The 12,424-nt window shown below is 51.4% G+C and overlaps 1 protein-coding gene across 7 annotated transcripts in view; it reads left to right on the forward strand.

Moving 5' to 3' along the window:
• The first annotated feature begins 8,999 nt into the window (after positions 1 to 8,999).
• Positions 9,000 to 12,424, forward strand: part of SCMH1 (Scm polycomb group protein homolog 1) — a 59,767-nt gene continuing 56,342 nt past the window's right edge. For 4 of the 7 annotated variants that reach the window (XM_068172698.1, XM_068172696.1, XM_068172693.1 and 1 more), the window contains exon 1: positions 9,000 to 9,205. The gene's annotated coding sequence lies outside the window, so the exon portion shown is untranslated. The remainder of the gene's footprint in view (positions 9,206 to 12,424) is intronic. The other 3 variants (XM_068172691.1, XM_068172692.1, XM_068172697.1) reach the window with 2 other exon arrangements.

The raw sequence follows: 12,424 nt of genomic DNA on the forward strand, positions 1-12,424 counted from the left end.
CCCTGGAAAATGCTCCAAGCCCAGAATCTGCCCATGGCCCCTGGTGCCTGCATGTGTGGGAGCTGTGTCCCACAGAGCCTGTCCACCCGTGAATAATCCTAATGAACAACTCATAAATTAATTCACCAAAATGATTTTCCAGCTGGCTTCGAGCTGAGCACACAGTCAAGGATGTGCTGCAAGTGGTGATGAGGAAAAGGTAAAGACAAGGTGGAAATGGTTGCCAGCTTTTGATCCAGGGAGTGGGAAGCTTGGTGAGAGCATCCCACAGTGGTGCTGCTGGAGCAAGGAGCCTGCAGGGGAATCCAAGCACTTCCAGCCCCACAGGAATGACCAAGGGCTGGCCCTGCTTTCCCAGCATCACTGGGTGTAGGATTTACCCCCCCAAGAGAAAATGACTGATGTTTCTTGACCTGGGAGAGGCTCATCACATGCAGATGGGAAATAATTCTATTAAATTTGGGTGATATGAATGAGCTGTGTGGTTATTTCTCAAAAAAAAAAAAAAAACCAAAACAAACAAAAAAAAAATTAAAAGGACTGCAAAAATTAAAGCCAAAAATAACTATTAGTATTAGAGACCACTTACTACAACTTTTATGAGTCACAAGTCTTACCCAAACGCTCTCTACTGAGCCCAAAGACTGTAGGGAAGCTGCGTATTTCAATCCTGTAAAACTCAGCTGCTGGAAGAAAGGGACCAGCAGGGCCACTGGAAGGGGTGGGATCCACCATGTTCCCCCCAAGATGAACATGCTTTGAGTGAGATGGAAACCCTCAGATCTCTGCCAGTCTGAGGTGCAGGTTCCTCCCAGTGTTCATGCTCCATTCAAAGATATAATAGACAATTCAGGTCCAGTGGAGAGGTGAAAGCATGGTCCACCATACTCTACCTCCAGTGGAATAGGCCTGAAATAATTTGGAGAAAGGAAAGCCCAGAAAGGCAGGACAAGTGTTTCTGTAGATCCAAACAGAAGCTCAGTATGTGCTGTTTAAATGCAATCCCTGCTCTGGGGCAGGAATTCCTCTTTTCACAGGATCATTGTGAAGGGGTAGAGCCCCAGAGTGAGATGCTCAGTTTCCCTGGCCTTGGCCAGGCCACCCCTGGCATTGACATCTCTCCCCTCTCTGCATCACCCCCATTTTCATTCCCAGTCCCTCCATCTCATTGCATCTTGCAGCTACTTCCACAACAGCAGGGCACACATTCATGGCAAAGATCCTTCAGCTTCCTGTGCCAGGCATGAAGAGCTCCTTGACCTCAAGTCAAGCAGGTTTTTTAGCCCCCAGAAGACTTTTGTAGCTTTTCTTCCAGCCCTCTTTGTGCTTCTACGGGCCCTGTCAGAAGCTGACAGCTGAGCTGCTGTGTTGTTCCTGGAATAGCTTTTCCAACGCCGCATGAAGGATCTAGGTCACTCCTGACTCTTTGCTATTCCCCTTTTTATAAACCCAGTGCCAGGCAGATACACAGAATGACTCTGAAGCTGCCCTGAATGATGCTTTGTGAGACAGAGTCTCTCATCTTGGAGTATGCATTTTCCAGGCTCTCAGGGTGGATTTGTGGATGGCTCTTCAAATACAGCGGCTGGACTGGGGCTATTTAATGGTCCCGAGTGTTTGGCAGCCATAACCTGCCCTGCTCAGGATTTTTGTCACCTGCAAACCTTACTGTCGATTTTATGATTGTTATCATCTTTACTAAAATTACTTCACAGCTCAGTCTTTCTAATTTCCAGTCCCAGCAGGAGCAGCACCTCTCCTTCATCTCAGGGCGCTGGCATTGGTCAGAGGCTCTGTCACAAAGCCAGGCACAGCTGACACTTAACATGCCCAGTTTACAGCATTAATGACATCCTTGCTGGTGCTGGTTCCTCAGGGATTTGTATCCAGCCTCCCTACCCCACTGTGCTGCCAGGGTGCTACTTAGAAATGCTGGGACATGGCCTGGACCAGCAGGGATGTTTTCACCAGCCCCAGTCTCACAAGTCTGTCCAGCCAGAGCCACTTTCTATACCAAAAGCCATTAATTTTGCCAGTGTGCAGCTGCATGAACTCAGTTATCCCTCCTACCATCTGATCTGGGTTCATGGCTTCCTTTCTCAAACCATTATAATGTTGTAAATCCCCAGATCCTTGGGATTTTCCAAGTTTTCAAGGCTTGCTAAATCTCTTGGTTCACGACTCAAACTTCCCAGATGACACCTTTATGTATCCCAGGTTTAGACTTTCCACAGCATCAACATGAAAATGTTGGATGTCACTGGGCTTGCGCCCCCTTTAGTGCAACATGACAGATTTTCCAAGGAAAACCAGCTGAGCTGTAGCAGTATTTCATAGAAGCACAGAACCACAGATTGGTTGGTTTAGAAGAGACCTTAAACACCCTCTGCTTCCACCATCTGCCATGGCAGGACACCTTCCACTGTCCCAGGGTGCCCCAAGCCCTGTCCAGCCTGGCCTTGGACACTGCCAGGGATCCAGGGGCAGCCACAGCTGCTCTGGGAATTCCATCCCAGCCCCTCTCCACCTTCCTAGGGAACAATTCCTAATTCCCAATATCCCATCCAGCCCTGCCCTCTGGCAGTGGGAAACCATTCTCCCTTGTCCTGTCACAGAAAGACACATCCAACCTTCAGTCACAGGTGGACTCTGCATCCTGGCTTGTTGATTATGTATTCCTTCAATAAGCTAAAATAATTAATATTATTTTTTCATTCTAAAGGAATATTCTAGAAACTGCTAGAGGATGAGCCCAGCCAGCAGTCAATGAAGGAGCTGCAAACTATTGGCTGTATTTTTTAGGGAGAAAAATGTAGTCAGAAAAATTAAATGGAGATGGAGACTTCCCAGTAAAACTTTGTTTTCAAATACTCAAAATGGTCACATCATTGAAAGGAGAGGAACAGCTGGAATCCATCCTATTTCACTGGAGAAGGAGGGGAAGAAATAAATTGATGATCCCAAATTGATATGTATGTGTCAAAGAGCAGTAAGGGCAAAGAAATAGCAACATAAATAATAACATTTTATATTGATCAGTGAGTACAAGATGACCCTGAATCTAAGCATTGCCAGAAATTCAATGGGTGGTTTGAGAAAAGATGACTCAAATTGAATCAATACCTTGAGCTGCTTCCTTTGTCCAACAGTTTATTATGATTCTGAAAAATCTCTCGCTTGAAAATTTTTACAGTAACTCGAGAAGCTGAGCAGGTGCTGTGTTGGGTAAAATGGCAAAAAGGAAAGAAGGGAGAAAGTGCACGAGGGGGATTGAACATGAGAATTACTAAATTAAATTAAATTAAATTAAATTAAATTGAATTAAATTAAATACCTCAAACGGTTTCAAAGTTTGGGTGGGAGTGGAAAGGTCAAAAACTGATGAAAATTTTCACCCAGCTCAGCCTTGCCAGGTGTCAAAGGACAGGATTTGGGGAGGTGATTTACACTCTCCCACACCCCTTGGGAAGGATCCCTCTGCTCTCCTGGCACCACCGAGGCACAGACACCGGGTACAGAGCAGTGAGTGCCCCATGTCCCTGCTGCTCTGTCCCTGTGCCCCTGCCCCTTCCCCCAGCCCAGTGCTGCTGGCTGGGAGCCCACCAGCAGCCCCCGTGCTAATGACCCATCAGAGCAGCTTGTGCTGCCCTGGGAATGGCTTTTCTTTCCGATATGTGGATCAAAGAGGGCTCTGGAGCCGTGAATCCCTGCGGGAGGATGAGAGGTCGGCTCGGATTAAGACGTGCAGTAATTTGTGAAGGGTACGAACAGAAGAAACGAGCTATTAGGGGAAGGATTCGTGGCTGGCGGGATCAAAGAGCAGCAGTAGGAAATGTTTAGAAGGCGCTGGGAACAAAGGGAATTCAAACCCATATGAGTCTATTAATAGACACAGGAAATTTATTAACAGCGGCAACAAATCAAGTGTTCAATAACTTCCTAAATTCTGCTTTTGCAGAGAAACCAGATCGCTTTCCATAAAGCTGATGAAGGACTTGCAAGACTGCTATTAGCCATGAAATTTAAACAACATACCTAAAAATAAACTGATATTTTATACCTACACCCAGATAGCCCAAACACTATCATCCTTGAAGTGTTGACAGAGGTGTATAGCAGGCTTTGGAAATACCAGACAACAGCTGAGTTAGGACTGAGCTATTGTGACAGCCTGAAATCAGATAATTATGGGTTGTATATTGATATTAAGTAATAATTAGATAATAATTTCATATTAGAATAACAGAAGGATTATAAATATATACCCAAGCTTGGTGAAGTGCCAAGCAGCAAAGGTGGGGTAGGATCAAGGAAGCAGCAGCTCTGGGAAGAAATTCAGGGTGAGCAAAGCAGGGAATTGCAAGGAGTGCCTCTGTAACAGAGGGGGTTCAGCTTAAATTTGGGTGTATATACTGAGAGGAATGGGTACATTTAACCAGGACAGGCAGTGCAAGCCCTGGACCTGGCACAGTGACACCCTGGCACTTTGGACCCAGGCTTGGCATCCACCTGGCATGTGGAAAAGATAGAAATAGTTGCAAAGAGCCAGGAGAAACGGGAGAAATAAATAGTGTTATGATGAGAAAATGTGTTCTTTTGTCTCAGGAGGATATTGGGGGCTCACAGGGGTTTTCAGAGGGAAGCATTTTTCAGAGGGTCTCTGTGCAATTGGACAGGGAAAGGCAGAGCTGCCTGCAAATGTCTGGGACATGAGGCCAGGAGATTTCCCACTACCAAGAGAGCATTCTGGTATTCGCAAAGGTGATTTTCCAGGCCACGAAGTCTTCAGAACAAAAATGGACTCTTTTGGGCAGACAGACCCTGGCAAATTCAACAGCTGGTCTCAATATGAGATTGCTTTGGGAAAGGAAACTTATGGCAGGCCCTGCAAAGTGATCTGCTGATTGTTGGGGCTTTAATCTCTGTAAATAACCTTTTCCTCTGCCTTTTTGAGGCATGGGGAGAAGATTCCCATCTCCCCTCTCCAATAAAGATGTCAGGTCAAAGAACATATCTATGAGAGAAGCAGGAATACTGGGTGCACATGTTCCTTTAGATCTTCCTCCTCTACATCCATCCCTGTGCCCTCTTATTCACCTTTTTATGAAGTATCAGATTCAGGATTAAAAAGGTCGTGGACAAGGGGACGTTAGGCTTTTTCTTTCAAGCAGAACATGCTCTATATTTTCATCCATGCCAGGCGGAGGAGCAATATGTGGCAGAAAACAAAGTTCATTAATGGGAGCACTGCAAATAGTGGGAGCCAGCCTAGGAGGACATTTGATGCCAGATCGCTGCAAGGCACTAATGAGGGAGAAAGAGGGAGGGGAGAAGGGAAGACAGCAGGAGGTTTTCTTCCCAGTCACGTTTCCTTATATCCTACTCCACCTCTCCTCCTGCAGGTCCTGCTCCAGTGTGTCCAACACCCCGTGCATCAGGGCACCAGTGCCCCTCTGAGGGGTCCCCTCCCAGCCGTTCATCCCTGGGAGCTGGCCCAAACCAGGCTGCAAATGTGCTGAGCTTTTCTGGCAACACTTCAGAATAAATGGCAAACCCTTTCTGCAGCTCGTTTCCATTGTAGCATTAATCAAACTGAATTCCTGTGGTGCTCATATGGATGTCATATGTAAATCCCACTGCTCATTCCAAATTAAAGCCAACAGAGAAATTTTGCTGCTGTCTCCATCCTGCAGCTCTGAGCTCTTGTGCACTTACTCCATTCATAAAATCCTGATTACTGTGGACACGAGGGAATACCAGAGTTGATGACACCCATGAGAAGTGTTGGTAATGCTTATGAATTGATAGAGAAGGTGCTCAAGTGCAAGGCCGAAGCAAACATACTTCCATGTCCTACCTCAACCAAGTACTCCACATCTTAAAACAGAAGCCCTCAGCAGCATTTCAAACTGTCCATCCCTCAGTGTGAGTATTTTAGAACAAGAGGTTTTCCAGGCCAGTGCTGGCCCTCAGCAGCACTGAGGAGCAGCACTGAGTGCTGTTTGCACTCCAAACAGCAGCTCTGGAACAGTTTCAAATAGTTTTCTCCCCCACTATTAGAAATCCCACCCTGTTTGATGGAGTATATGTCTTTATTTATTATTTTTTTGTGGTGAGAGACAGGCAAATACAGGTTTATTTTGCTCTGAGAGTACTGCTGCTTCTTTTCTCCCCTTGAGAAGGGAGTCAAAGAACTGTGGACAAATTGCTGGATCCCAGAAGTTAGCTGCTGATCAGGCAGAAGCTCCTTTGGCCTTGGGTGGGACTTTCAGCCTTGCACATGCTGAACTAAGTCCAGCATCTGAACTAGGACAGCGTGAGCACCTTCAGGGTGTCCCTTGCCTTCAGTCCAGCCATCAGTTCCAATCCCTTGGGAGCACTGCAGCCTTCAGCCCGTCAGAGCGATGCCATTCACTTCCCCAGAGGAAAAGGGAGGGACACAGGAAGGGGCTGAGGTGGTTCCAGCCCTTCCTGAAAGGCTGGGTACTGCTGGGAAGGTCCCACCCCGGAGCCCTTGCCCACCCTGTGCCCCCCTGGCTGCACCAGGCTTGGCAGCGGGCAGTGAGCAGATGAATCACGGCTTGGCCTTCTCTCTGTCACAGATAACAAAGCCACTCACTGCAGGAAGCCACACAGCTTTCCAGGAACCTTTCCAGCCTCCACCAAGCCCTGTCCACACCAGGGGTGTTTCCTTCTGATCTTCTTTTGACCTAAACCACTCAAGCCTCCATGTAATCTCCCAGAACAAGAAATCATTCAGGGGGAGACTCCTACATTAGCCGTGTCACTACAAGTACTTTGGAAATTGTTCAGGTGCTTTCTCCCTGAGAAGACGTGTCACACATGTCTGTGTCACTCCAAAGGCATGTAGGAAAACATATAGGAAAATATATTAGGAAAAAACTCTTCCCTGTGAGGGTGGTGAGGCCGTGACACAGGTTGCCCAGAGAGGGCAACACCCTGGAAGTGTCCAAAGCCAGGTTGGACAGGGTTTGGAGCAATCTGGGACAGTGGAAAGTGTCCCTGCCAATGGCAAAGAGGTGGCACTGGGACATCTTTTCCTCTTCCAACCCAAACCATTCCATGATTTTATGGTGTATCCACTGCCCCACTGAAAGACCTGGGTCTCATGACCCCCAGAGGTCCTTTAGACTCACTGACAACTCATTTGAGGATCTTAAAGGGTGTGAACTGAATATCCAGACCACAAGAATCACCGATTGCTTGGGTTGGAAAAGCCCTCTAAGATCAAATCCAGTCAGTTACCCTGGCACTGCCAAGGCCACCACGAACCCATGTCCCCAAGTCTCACATCTAGGTGTCCTAAATGCCACCAGCGACTCCACCACTGCCCTGGGCAGCCTGTGCCAGGGCTGGACAACCCTTTCCATGGAGAAATTTTTCTCAATATCCAATCTAAACCTCCCCTGGCATAACTTGAGGCTGTTTCCTCTTATACTGTCACTCGTTACCTGGGAGTTCCCAAGATAAGGGGTGACAGAGCATGGCTTTGGGGTACCATGTGTAGGCTCTGGTTGTTCTACAGGACAGACAAGATCCCCAGTGATGTCCATTCTGGTCAGGAGACAGGACCAAGGATGGTCTTGGGGTCAGCTTGCAGGTGGAACCTGGAGATGGTGCGTGAAGGTAATGAGGTACAACAGTGGCACAAGGGATCCTTTTAGCTTTAGGGCTCCTTTAGGGAGCCACAGGGGTCTTAGTCTGGGGGGAATTTGGGGACACTGAGACCCCAAATACCTCGGTACATCTGTGGTATCTCTGGCTGGGATGGCGCTGCAAGGAGAGGTCCTGCCCAGGCTGGGAGGAAAGGGAATATCTGAGGATTGCCTGTCCCCAGCATTTGGCTGTGCTGCATGGAGTTCACCCCAGTCCTGGCTGTCCTGTGGGGAGCCAGACAAGGATGGACATCACTGTGCAGTACCCAGGGGGTCTCTGGTGGGAACAGGGGTCCAGCAGGTCGCAGTGGGGTTCTGCTATGCCCAAAGGGTCCTGGCTGGGCATGGGGCACCCACTCCCAGGTGTGGAGATCATGGTAGGGGTCTGCCCTGCGCCCATGTGGGTGTGCATGGGAGGTCTATCCCAAGGCTGGGGCTCACGGGAAGAGCAGGTCTGTCCTGTCCCAAGGGTCCAGGGATGGCACAGGGGAGTCTGTGCCCAGGCTGGGGCTCACAGTGGGGGTCTGTCCCCATCCCCAAAGGGTCCAGGGATGGCACAGGGGAGTCTGTGCCCAGGCTCGGGCTCACAGTGGGGGTCTGTCCCCGTCCCCAAAGGGTCCAGGGATGGCACAGGGAAGTCTGTGCCCAGGCTGGGGCTCACAGTGGGGGTCTGTCCCCATCCCCAAAGGGTCCAGGGATGGCACAGGGAAGTCTGTACCCAGGCTGGGGCTCACAGTGGGGGTCTGTCCCCGTCCCCAAAGGGTCCAGGGATGGCACAGGAGAGTCTGTCCCCAGGCTGGGGCTCACAGTGGGGGTCTGTCCCCGTACCCAAAGGGTCCAGGGATGGCACAGGGAAGTCTGTGCCCAGGCTGGGGCTCACAGTGGGGGTCTGTCCCTGTCCCCAAAGGGTCCAGGGATGGCACAGGGAAGTCTGTGCCCAGGCTGAAGACCATGGGTGGGGGTCTGTCCTGTGCCTGAGGGGTCCCTTGAGGGCACAGGGGTTCCTCCCCAGGCAGGGTGAGGACACCGCGGGTCTGATCCGTGCCCACAGTGCGGGTGGGGACATGGGTCTGTCCCTGCGTGAGGACGGTCCCGAGCGGGCGCAGCGACGGTGGGGGGTTTGTGAGGGCCGAGCCGAGCGGAGCCGAGCCGAACGGAGCCGAGCGGAGCCGAACGGAGCCGAGCCGAGCGGAGCCGAACCCGAGAGGAGCCGTGCCGAGACACGCCGAGCCGAACGCAGCCGAGCCCAACCGAGTGGAGCCGCACCGACCCCGCCGAGCCTCGGCCGATCAGCTGCCGAAGCCCCGGCGCTGGCCGGAGCCGTCCCGGCGGCGGGGGCGGCGCGGGGCCGAGCCGAGCCGGGCCGGGTCGGGCCGGGCCGCCGGTGCCTCCTCCCCGATCCCCCGCCGCTCCCCCTTCGCTCCTTCCCGTTCCCTGCCGTTCCCTCCCCGCCTCCCTGCGCAGCACGAACATGGCGGCGGCGGCGGCGGCGAGGGACTGAGCAGCGCCAGCGCTCGGCAGCCGCGCAGGTGAGGGGGCGGCCCGGGGCGGGCGGCTCGGCCGGGCTCGGTCCGGCCCGGCCGGGGAGGCGCGGCGGGGGTCGGGCGGGAGTCGGGCCCGCAGCCCGGCCCGGATCTCATCCCTCCTGTCAGCGCGGCCCGGCCGCCACCGCACGGTGCCCGGGCCGGGGGCAGCTGTCACCGCCCGCACCTGCTGGTGCCCGTCCGGGACCGGCCCTCCCGGCGGCCGGGCAGCGCCCCGGGGCTCTCTGGCCCCGCGGCTGCCCGGCCGGGCTGTGCCTCCCGGGGAAGCTTCTTCCAGGGCTTTGTTGTTCTGCCGGGTGTCCCCGGGCAGGGCCTCGGGCAGCCGCGGTACCGCCTCGCCCCCAGGCCTCGGAGCGGTTCTGGCTCCGGCCGGAGCTGCCCCTCTCCCGGACGCGTTTCGGTATCAGCCGGACGCTCCCGGCAGGAAAGGGGAAGCAGGACCGAGCTGCCGGAGGTTTGCAGGAGGTGGCCCCGGCTGCGGGCTGTGCCCGCGGGGGTTTGTGCCCTTCCTCCCCCACGAGCCCTTCGGGGCTCGGTGACACGCTCCTGTCACCCCAGTGTGTGTGTGGAGCTGGTGCCCGGTGCTCCGAGCGGGTCCCCACGAGATCCTGCTGCTGGAGGTAGCAGGGGTGACCCCGGGGAGCAGCCGGAGAAATCCCATCACCACCGTGCCTGGGGAAAAGCTGCACCCCCTTCGCAGCCGCCCCGAGCCGAGTGTTGGGATAGAGCTGGGAGCGAGACAAGATCTGAGCGTTTCGTGCACAGTGAGATGTTTAAAAATAACCCCGGTGACGGCTGGCTCCTGCCGCGCAGGTTTAATCCGCAAGCTCTTTGAAGCTCCCGTGTAAAACTGTGGCAGCACTTTGGAGTCTGGATGACGGAAGGTAGAGCTGGCAAATCCGAGCAGGCGGCCTGAGTTTGGGATGCACTGAGCAGCTTGGCTCCCTTGGGCCTCGGATGGTTTAGGTTCGACAGCTGAACATGGAGCTATTTCTATGGGGAACATCGGGATGTGGAGACCCAGCACCGGGGTCCCCGGCTTTGATTTTTTGGCTGAGTTTCTGTTTACTGTTGTTGTTTATAGTAAACAGCGTGCACTGAGTGGCTGGGAACAGCCATGTGGTCGCTGCAGTTCGCAGCCAGTAATATTGGGGGAAAATGTTCTCCCACCTCGGTTCAACGCCTGAGCGCCGGCTGCGGGCTGGGCCTCCTGTCGCCTTCCTCTCTTACTCTCAGCTTCTGCTGGCCAGACTGTGCTGTCCATATGTGTTTACTAGGAATATTGGGAGCATGGGGTGGTGGTTTCATTCCTTTTGCTTCATCTCAGGCACCGGCGTGTGGCGTGGTGTTAATATGGGGAACAAAACTCGGCTCATGGGGGTCTCAGCTTGGGACAAGCTGCTGTGGTATGCAGCCCTGCATGTGCTGGTGGGTAGTTCAGCATCTGCCCAGTAGATGGTATGAAAATGCAGATGGAAATCAGGGAGTCCCTTACAGTGGGCACAAGGGAAATGCAGGTATTTCTGTGCTATTTAAAGTATTTATTTAATTAAAAGTTTTGAGTGTGTTCTGTTTGTGAGAGATAGGCTGAGTCTTGGTCCTCCTGGTTTGGTATTTACATCTTAGCAAGCAACAATTCTGCATCTTGATAATCTGCTTTTCTTGGGGCACTTCTGTGGAAACCTGATGAATTTGTCAGGACAATATGGTATCTATAAGTAAAAGATGCTGTTAGGGTATTAAATTATTATCTTATTCATCAAGTAGCTGTGCTTCAGTCTAGACGGGAATGCTGCGGGAGCTGTGTCCCTGCCCTGTGTCTAATTTAAAGGAATGTCTGAAACTTTGTTTCACAATCTCAGACATCAGGGACCTCCAGAGATGTCCTGGTTGTTTCCCAACCCTGGGTAATGTCAGGTAGGCTTCTAAACCCTTCCTGAGTAACAGTTCTTCTTTTAAGCTCTTCATGCTGGCAATTCCATATCCTGTGCAGGTGATGTATGCCAACATTTAGGCCTCCTCATCATTAGAGAGATTTTCAGGGTGTTTAATCTAAGTCTGTGTCTTGCACTTTAAACCCGTTATTTTTCTGATGTTCAGAGCTCATGGAGAGCACCCTACTCCACACATCACTTCCTACATGTCTGCAGCTCAGTTAGAAGCATTTGAAGACTTTTTTTCCCTCTCCCTAAGCTGATCAAGATCAGTTTCTCCATTCTTGTCACGTGGACATGTCAGCCTAGCTGACCTCTGTCTCTGACTTGGGTTCTGCTTCCATTCACACTTCACCTAAAGTGCCATGCTCAGTCAGGGTAGGACTGTGTCAGTGGGGCTTTTGCAGAGCAGTTGTAATAAGCTGGGCCCAAATGACCCCATTTTGGGTATGTCTCAGCACTGTTATGTGACGAGGAATGCAGATCACGTGTTTGCCTATTTGTGCTTTTAACTGTGTGTTTGTGACAGAGGACTTGGCATGCTCGGTGAGCTCCTGTTTGCAAATCTGGAGTAGCGTGCTAGCAACGTAAGCTCAGAGCTGTGTTTGGGGCTCTTGTTTGAGCTGTAATGTTTGCATCTTCCACCCTGTCTTTTCTCATTTTCTCTTCCTTGCCTGCTACTGCAATTCAGTTTTTGATATGAGACAAAGAGATTTTGAGTCGTTTATGCATCCTTTTATGTTTGAGAAGTTTCCTGACAAGGAAGGGTCCCTGAGAAGTGAGGGAAGATGCCTCAAGGACAGAGCAGCAATTCTGGCTGCCAGCTTCTCTTGTGAGGTGGTTAATCTCCTACATATATGTAATTCAGAGACATGCCAAGGTAAAAATCATCTCCACAGTTGAACTCTCGGTGTAGCAGAACTGTAACTGTGACCCCTCCTTCAGCCCAGCACTACATCCAGGTGTAGTACCTGCACTCCAAGATGGGACATGAATGCTTTATCCCACTTTATTTGCAGGATAGCACAGCCTAATCCTAAAGGAAATGCTTTTTCTGGGTTTAATACAGTTGTAAAAAAATCCTTTCTTACCCAGCTTAAATATCTACCAGTGACAGCTGTTATAAAACATTTGTACTATGTTTAACCTGATAGTGCAAGTCTGAGAGCAGCAGGAAGCACAAGAAATCTTCCCTGTGTATCACCAGCTCTCACTGGGCTTGGAGTGAACAAATCCAGTGACCTGAACTAGTGGTGTCAGAATGGTGTCT

This window comes from Anomalospiza imberbis, chromosome 25 (genome assembly GCF_031753505.1).
Source record: "Anomalospiza imberbis isolate Cuckoo-Finch-1a 21T00152 chromosome 25, ASM3175350v1, whole genome shotgun sequence".
NCBI lineage: Eukaryota > Metazoa > Chordata > Aves > Passeriformes > Viduidae > Anomalospiza > Anomalospiza imberbis.